Consider the following 8,350-nt stretch of genomic DNA (forward strand, 5'->3'; position numbering starts at 1 on the left):
AGTGGCATATTCACCCATGTGACTTCTGACTGGGTGGGCAGCACACATGATGCCCATGTATTTCAGAACTCTGGCCTGATAGGACTGGTGGAGAGTGAATGCTTTGCACCAGGAGTGCCAGACCTGCTGCTGGGCACTGTCATGTTCCCACCCCACTCATCAGGGCCCCTGCCTACCCACTCATACCTTGGCTGATGTGGCTCTACATCGGCCACCTGGACTCCCACCAGGGCCACTTTAACCACTGCCTGGGCCAGATCCATGTTCTGGTGGAGTGCACCTTTGGTGGCCTCAAGGACTGCTGGTGCTCCCTCACCACCCATCTTGAGGTGGCCAAGAAAAACCTCCCCTGGGTCATTGTTGCAGCCTGCATTCTGTATAACATCTGTGAGGCCTGGGGGGGACTTGTTCCACAAGTTCTGGGCAGAGGAAGCACAGCAGGCAGAGGACACCTGGCAGCGGGAGCACTACCTACAGCAACAGTGACAATGCTGGATCCTCCCCCCCACACCCACCAGAGGACCAGGAGAGCAATGTACATGCCAGTGGGGGCCAGAGCACCAGGTGTAAGAGGCTGTAGCTGAGCACCTCCTCCAGCACTCCCACCTGATCCACTGCCCAGAGACCCCCACCCCCAGCATCACTTTCATTGCAAACATATGTCTGAAGAACAAGTCTCTATTCCCCTCACATCATATCCCCACACCTCCCCCATCAAAAAGTAACCCCTCCCCCCTCCCTTCCTAACCACCAGAGTTCCGACACCATCCACCCCACCCATCAGAAGTAAAACACCTTTTTCCCCATTAAAACTATTTATAAAGTCATTTTTGTGGTATCCCAGAATGTGGGGGCTGTGGGAGCCTGGAGCAGGTGGCCAGCATGCCAGCATCTGGCCATTCCCCTGTGAGTGTGCACACTGTGGCAAGTATTGTGGGCAGGGGGCTCACCCAGGAGAGAAGGCACCCACTGATCCTCCAGAATGAGCAATTTTCCCTCTTCCAGGTGATATCTGTGGCCATCAGGGGCAGCATGTAGTCCTGTTCCCAATGCTGGTTGCTATGGCTCTGCACTTGCATGGAGCTGCAGTGAGCAGTGGGCCTGGACCCAAGCAGGAGGGCTGGGTGGCACCAGACCCAGGGCAGGGGCTGTGCCAGTGACCCCTGCTGGCTGGAGGTGCCTTAGAACCTCCTTTCAGGCATAGGCAGGAGCCTGCTATGGTGTGGCAGGTGGCTTCCAGGGTGTCTGTGGGGCTAGGGGAGTGTGGGCAGGCTGGACAGGGAGGGGAGGTAGGGGCAGGGGCAGGGACTGGGTGTAGGGGCAGGTACCAGGGTGGGGACCAGTGCAAGGCTTACCATGTGTCTGGGCCTAATGTGACTGATAGTTAGGCATGGTCCTCCCAGGTGGCAATGGCATCCAGCTGTACCTGGTGTCCTCAGCCCATGCAGACACCTCCCTGGGCCCCACCCTGCCCCAGGAGGAGCTGGCACTGCTGGCAGCCAGAGGTGTCATGGCTCATGGCTGGCCTTGGGGATGAACACCTGGCAAGGCAGGAACTGGCCAGGGCTCCCTGAGCTCCTGGTATAAACTGTAGCTGGGGACCTGGGCTGGATGGAGCACTGCATGCCTGAGGGTCCCTCTTCTGGTGATGTCTCACCAGAGGTGCCAGGCTGGGGCTGGGTTCAGGCAGGCTGCCCATCCTTTTGTAAACTGCATGGGTGTGGCCTCAGTCCTAGGGCACCAGAATGTTAGTCAGCTGCCTCATAAAGGGCATGGTCTTGTGGGCATGGCCAGACCAATGATTGTGGTCTGTCACAATGACCTAATGTACCCACAAGGCCTTAATCTTTATATGGCACTGCTGTGCAGACCAGTCATGCCCTTACTCTCCCATCTGGCCTGACAAGGCCTTGTTGCCCTGTGGGGTCAGGCCAACTCTCAGGATCTCAATATTACACTGTTACACCAGAGGGTGTGACACAATTGTACATATACAAACACACAAATCAATTAAGTACATACACACACACACACTACCAACTCAGGCACATATACATCCAAACCAACCTAGGCACATGCATACCTATCACCAATTCAAGCACATACACATGAAAAATTAGACAACAATTAGTTGTCAATACCCACACACTCCGTACACATACACGGATCACTAATTCATATATCCCACAGACAATGACATATATATATATATGTGTGTGTGTGTGTGTGTGTGTGTGTGTGCATATTCACCAGTTCACACACATACCACCCACCTACACATACACACAGGTGAGTTCCTAACTTGGATGGTACAGTATGTATGTGTGTGTGCGGGGTACTTGGGATACCTGAGGGAAGGTTAAGGTGAGAGAGAAAGTGAAGGAGTGAAAGCTGATGGAACCGGGATCAGAACCAGACTAGAGAGAAACTAGACTGAGGAACTAAGGCTTGGGGTTACTCAAGGTCACTGGTGCAAGGGAAAAAGCCCGGTGGCAAGGAGGAGACAACCAGGAAAGAAACTGAGGAAGAAACCTGGGAGATTGGGGATGGAAATTGAGGCAAACAGCTGGGGAGTTTGGGGGTTAGATAAGTGGTGGCAAGGAGGAAACAGTCAAAAACAAACAAAAACCCAACTTGGGGTTTCAAAATAACAGGTTTATTAAAAAGACAACATGCTACAAAGCCCCATGAAGTTATTGGTTCACACATGCACACACACACACGCACTCACAATGTCAGCAGGAGAAAGAGACTCAGTGGAGGGGTTGGAATCCAGGTAGGGAAGAGAAACAGAGTCCAAGTTCTTGGTTAAAGAGTGGGTAGGGTGTGATAGCTACCTATCAAGGCTGGAAAGGGGTCTTTGTCCAGCAGGTGTTTCCAGAGGAGGGTCACCGGCAGGGCCTCTGGGTGGATAGGTGGTGTTGCATGGTGCTGGTCCAGATGGAGAGAGTATCCCAAGGAGTCATTCTTCACTACCCCTTTTTATGGGGCAGAGTATCTATGACCTCCTATGGGGAGGGCCTGTCCAGGCAATGTCAGTCCTGTTCCAGAGGGTTCCAGGTGATCTTACTGAGCATGTGCAGCCTGGTACAATGGTGGGTTGCCTCATCTTTTGTTTCTTGAATGCTGTGTGTGGCTCCAATGGCTGGGTCATTGGTCCAGGTATTGGTTTTGATGGTTTGGTCATTCAGAGGGAGCTATTTTTAGACCTACTGCCATTGTCTCTCAAGCACCTGCATTCCTCCCCATTCATTCAGGAACCAAGATACATAGGAGGTGTAGGTATGAGTCATAGGTTACACAACCAGGCCTGGGGACAAAATAGAGACTTGACAAACAAAATGGAAACTTGACATGACTTATGCCAACATATATGTAGACCTAAATCATATAGTACCAGTAAAACAGTAATATAGAAAAGTAAAAATTAATACAAACATAATAATTATACACTATAAAGACGGAGAAAAAACAAAACAAATACAACTTGCTACCAAAATAAAATGCTGAAGCGTATCCTATGTCTTAGCTCACATATACTTATCTATAGGGAATAGAGAGGGAGAGAAAAAGTCAGAAATGGTTGGGGAAGGAGAGGGAATGCATTTTAAAAGAAAAAAAGAAAAACTGGGTGTTTTGCTACAGCCTCATAAATGTGGATGTTGGAGCACCCATTTCTCTCAAATTGGTGCAGCACCTCTGCATCACCCCAGAGTACCCTGGGGTCACCAACATCCTCCTAGTTCCAGTTGGGGCCCCAGGTGGAGGGTATGGGTGTGCGCATGTGGGTGGTGCTGGTCCTGGGTGGGGAGGATGAAGCCATGCTTCTGGGTCCCATGCCACCTGTCTGGGCCTCTGCACAGTCCTGGGAACCTACCAGCAGCACCCAGTACAGGGGCACAGCAAGGGACTGGTAGCCAGAAGCTATGCCCCATGGCAGAAGCTTTGCCCTGTAGCAGCTGCAGGTGTGCGGCAGGCTGCTGGGGGTGGGCAGCAAATAAACGGTACTGGCTCTGCTGCCCAGAAGGGGACTGGCAGACCTGGGCAGGGGCTGCAGCACTGCTTCAGCACCTAGGTGGCCCCAATGGCACTGCCAGGTAGAAGTGCTAGGGTGGTGGCAGGCAGGCACAGCAGTGCTGTGGCCTGACCAGGGGGACACACAGTGCCTGCCATGCCCTCAGGCTGCCAGTGTTGTGTGTCTCAGGGCACAAAATGTCCGCAGGCTTTTATAGCCAGGATAAAATGTCCCTGCCTGCAGCTCTGAGAGGCTCCTAGCCTGCAGGAGAGACTAGGAGCCAGGAGAGGCTCCTAGCCTGCAGCCCTGAGGCTGGTCTCAGGCTGATGCCCTGGTGGTTAGGCAGACCTGGAAGCAAATTTGCTCCTGGGTCACATCTACAAGTGTGTTACTGCTCATAAACTAATCCCACTTAAATTTGCTACTTGCATTTGTGGACGCACAATCTTACTGCACGGTAAACTTTGCTAATATGTAGTAACTCCTCTCATGTGGATTCCCCCAATACATGTGCATTTGATCCGGCCTAAGTTTACTCTGGTGTAAGCTTATGGCTAGAAAATGGTATTTAGAGGTTTGCTTTTGGGAATTGGCTTGTAGGTAATGTAGATATGTTTTACAACAATGGTCCAGGACAATGGCAAGTGTTTAATTGATTTCTAAAAGAATACTGTTTGTGAAAGTTTCTTTAAGGTCCACTGTCTGATAGGCAAGCAGCAAGCAGACACACATGGTGGGAAATTAAAGACATATACCACACTGTTCCATAACATGAGATATGGTGGCATCAGGTAACAGTGTCCAAGAGTAGAGCCCTGGGGATTTCCGGTTTTGGGGATCTGACCAAATTAGGAGAAGACTGGAAAAAGCCCCAATTCGAATGTGTACATGTAATATTTTTGTGAAACAAAAGAATATGCTGACAGGACAGAACATGGACATGATGATCACCACAGAAAGACCTATCAGCAATCCCCAAACATCAAGAGTCATCAGAGGGGAAAAGATACAAAAGAAGGGATTTCAGAGCAGCAAAGAGTCCCTGAAAGGGGAACCCGAGACCACCATGGACAGAGGGAATACAACCAGCCCATCTCACCACTCCACAGCGGGGGTGGGGCAGGCAGGGACTTGGTCTCCATCCTCCAGGCTTCTGATATCTGACATTCAAGAGAGAACCTCAGAGTGAAGCTTGTGTCCTGGCCAGATGTACCTTGACTCTGATGACAAGCCTGGGACAGGTAGATAGAGAATTGTTTTCATTATTCTTATCTGCTGTCACTGTGTATCAGTAAAATTGGCCTATTATTGCAGAGGTCATGGTTTGTCTGACAGTTGGGTCCACCTGGAACAAGGTATCTTGGATCATAAATCCAGTGCTAACATAAGCTACTTTGGAGTAAACGCTTTCGGGTGGACATTTACACATGCAGGGATTACAGAGCAGATTTGCTGTTCTTTGCACCAGGTTTCCCCAAATGGGCCCCTGCTGCTACCAGAGGGAGCTCCAGGCTCCCCTGGGGTGCTAGCTCAGGGGCTGGCAGAGAGCACTGAGCCAGAAGAAGGCTCTCTCCCAGCCTGGAGGGTGTGGGGGTGGCTGCAGGTTGCTAGGGAGTGGAGAAGGTCCTCCTTTCCTAGCAGCAGGTAGCTCCTGGCCCTGGCTTCCTGATCAGGGACAGGGGACTTGGAAACAGCTTCCCGGGAGGGGCAGGTTCCAGGCCCCTGCCCTGATCCTCCAGTGGGACAGCTAGTAGCTAGCTCACTGCTAGCTGTCCCATGAGCAAACCTACGCCACCACTGCAGCTCTTTCCAAGTCCTGTGCCTTGATCACCCAATTTGGCATAGGGCTGGGACCTGTCCCTGACCAGGACAATTCCCAGCCCCCACTCTGCACACTGGGCAGAGGCTGGGCAGCTTATTCTCCACTCAGCTCTGAGATCCTGGAGCTGGAAGGAGAACAGGCTGGGGGTCTTGTTCCCACTCAGCTCCGTGAGTGCATACCTGGGGGCAACAGGGTGGGGGGCTTGTTCCCCACTGAGCTCTGTGAACATGGAGCTTGGGGAGGAGCCTAGGGAGCTTGTTCCCTACCCAGGTCCATGAGTGTAAAGCTGAACAGGGAACAAGCTTCCAAGCCTGTTCCCCCCTTTCCCCCCCAGCTCCATGCTCACAGACCTAGAATGGGAACAGGCTCCCCTGACCCCACCAGCAGGGAGCTCCAAGCCCCCTGGTCCGAGCCCCACAACAGGAGCCTGGGAAAGGACTATGTCACCCTGCCCTAGCAACAGAGAGCTCAAGCCCCCTGTTCTGAAATCAAGATCAGGGAGTGGGGGCTGAGAGATCCTTATCTCCCAGCCTCACTCCGCCATCAAGCTTGGGGAGCAGGAGACTGGGAGACACTTATTCTCCAGCCTGAACTAACTGCAGTCATGTGGCTCGGGTTGAGAGACCCTTATCACCCAGCCTAAGCTCCATGGTCACGGGGCTCAGGCTGGGAGACCCTTGTCTTCCAGAATGAACTCCACAGCTGTGGAGCTTGGGCTGGGAGACCCTTATCACCCAGTCTGAGATCCACAGTCACGGGACTCAAGCTAGGAGATAAGGGTTTCCCAGCCCAAGCCCCATGACGATGGAGCTCAGGCTGGGAAATAAGGGTTTTCAGCCCCGATCATGATGGCAGAGTGGGGGTTGGGAGTTAAGGATCTCGCATCCCCCACTCCCCAATTGTTATCTCAGAGCAGGGGGCTTGGAGCTCCCTGCTGCTGGAGCAGGGGGACATAGTCCCTGCCAGGGCTCCTGTGGTGGAGCCTACCGAGGCAGCAGGCAGCTCTTGGAGGCAGGGAGGTATCTCTCACCCCTTGGTGGATGGCTGACTGGGAGCAGATTTTGCTCCTGGCCAGGAGTCTACACAAGGACTACTTAACCATTACTAATCTCGAGTAAATTTGCTATTGCATTTGCAGGGAGCAAATTTACTTGGGGTCAGGGAGGTTTACTGAGTAGTAAGCACGTGCATGTGTAGACACACATGTTTACTTCACAGTAAACTATACCTATGCAAAGTTAAACATGTGGTTTAGATGTGCTGAGTGAGAATGTTATAATTTATACTTCTGAGCTTATATAGGGAACTTAAACTGGATGGATACTGTATTTTCTTGTATAGCACACATGTCTTATTTCCGGGAAGGCAGAATGAAGAAAAACAAATTCCCAGGGTTATAGTTGCATAGAAAGACAGAGGAACAAAACCTAATTTTCATTTCACTCATCCTCCCATTCCTCTTTAATCATAAGCTGAAACCCTAGCTGCTACTGAAGACTGGTCTCCATGGGTGGATGTATGAGTTTGAAAACAGCTAAAAAAAATCTGAAAGGCTGTGTAATAACAAAAGAGAAACCCAAAATAGCTAGCAGACAGAAAAATTGTCAGAAGAAAGCTTAGCTTAATTAGTAGAATAGAAAAACTATTCAGAAGGAGAGACAGTTGTTACCACCTTGCGAGTGATGAACAATGAGCTAAGTCAATTAACTCTCTTAGCTGCCTGGATAAAAATGCCAAATGTGCTGCTGGGTGGAGAAGAAATCAAAACTAGGTGTTTCTGTTCCAGGCAGACAATCAGTTCCCTCACTTAGGATATGAACCCCAGTTTGTGGGGGCTGACTTGGAAGGGGACGAGGGAAGATATGTGCGGTATTTGAATAAATCCACTGTGTGTATTCCCATCTCAAGGGCCCTTTACACTCCTCATAGAGTGCCATGAAGGAACCTTCACTGAAGGCTACATCTTCAATGACATTAAAGATGTGGTTGCATCATGTTTGATCCAGGTGTCTTGGGTATTATGAGCAAGGTAGTTGGACTGACATTTAATGGATTTAATGTGGGTGGTATAAGCTTGCCCAGAACCCTGGCTACTTCCTCAGACACTAGCCTTTGCAAATAATGTTACTACATCTTCACTGCTGTACTAACTAGACCAACGTTAGCTCTGCTATGTCTTTGCTTGCTGTTATCTCACCTCCATTTACAGTGTAGACATGCCCTGGATGAGAATCAGACCCATTTTGGCCTGTACCACCCAGATTTTCCAATTCAGTTGTTGTGGCATTTTATCTGGCGTCCCTGTTAATTTGAGAGCCAGTGGGTAGAAAGTGGCAAAGATAAGCACAGCTTTAGTTTCTCACACTCTTCCCCCACACCCATATTAAACCAGCCAGCAGAACTAAATCAGCATAGCACCACAAGCAATTTGCTGTTGTTGCTATAGTCCCGCAACAAATTACTATGGCCCAGGAGTAGGCAGTGAATTGTGGCTTTCTGAACCATGACTCTTT

The sequence above is a fragment of the Alligator sinensis genome, unplaced genomic scaffold (assembly GCF_000455745.1).
Source record: "Alligator sinensis unplaced genomic scaffold, ASM45574v1 scaffold780_1, whole genome shotgun sequence".
Classification (NCBI taxonomy): Eukaryota; Metazoa; Chordata; order Crocodylia; family Alligatoridae; genus Alligator; species Alligator sinensis.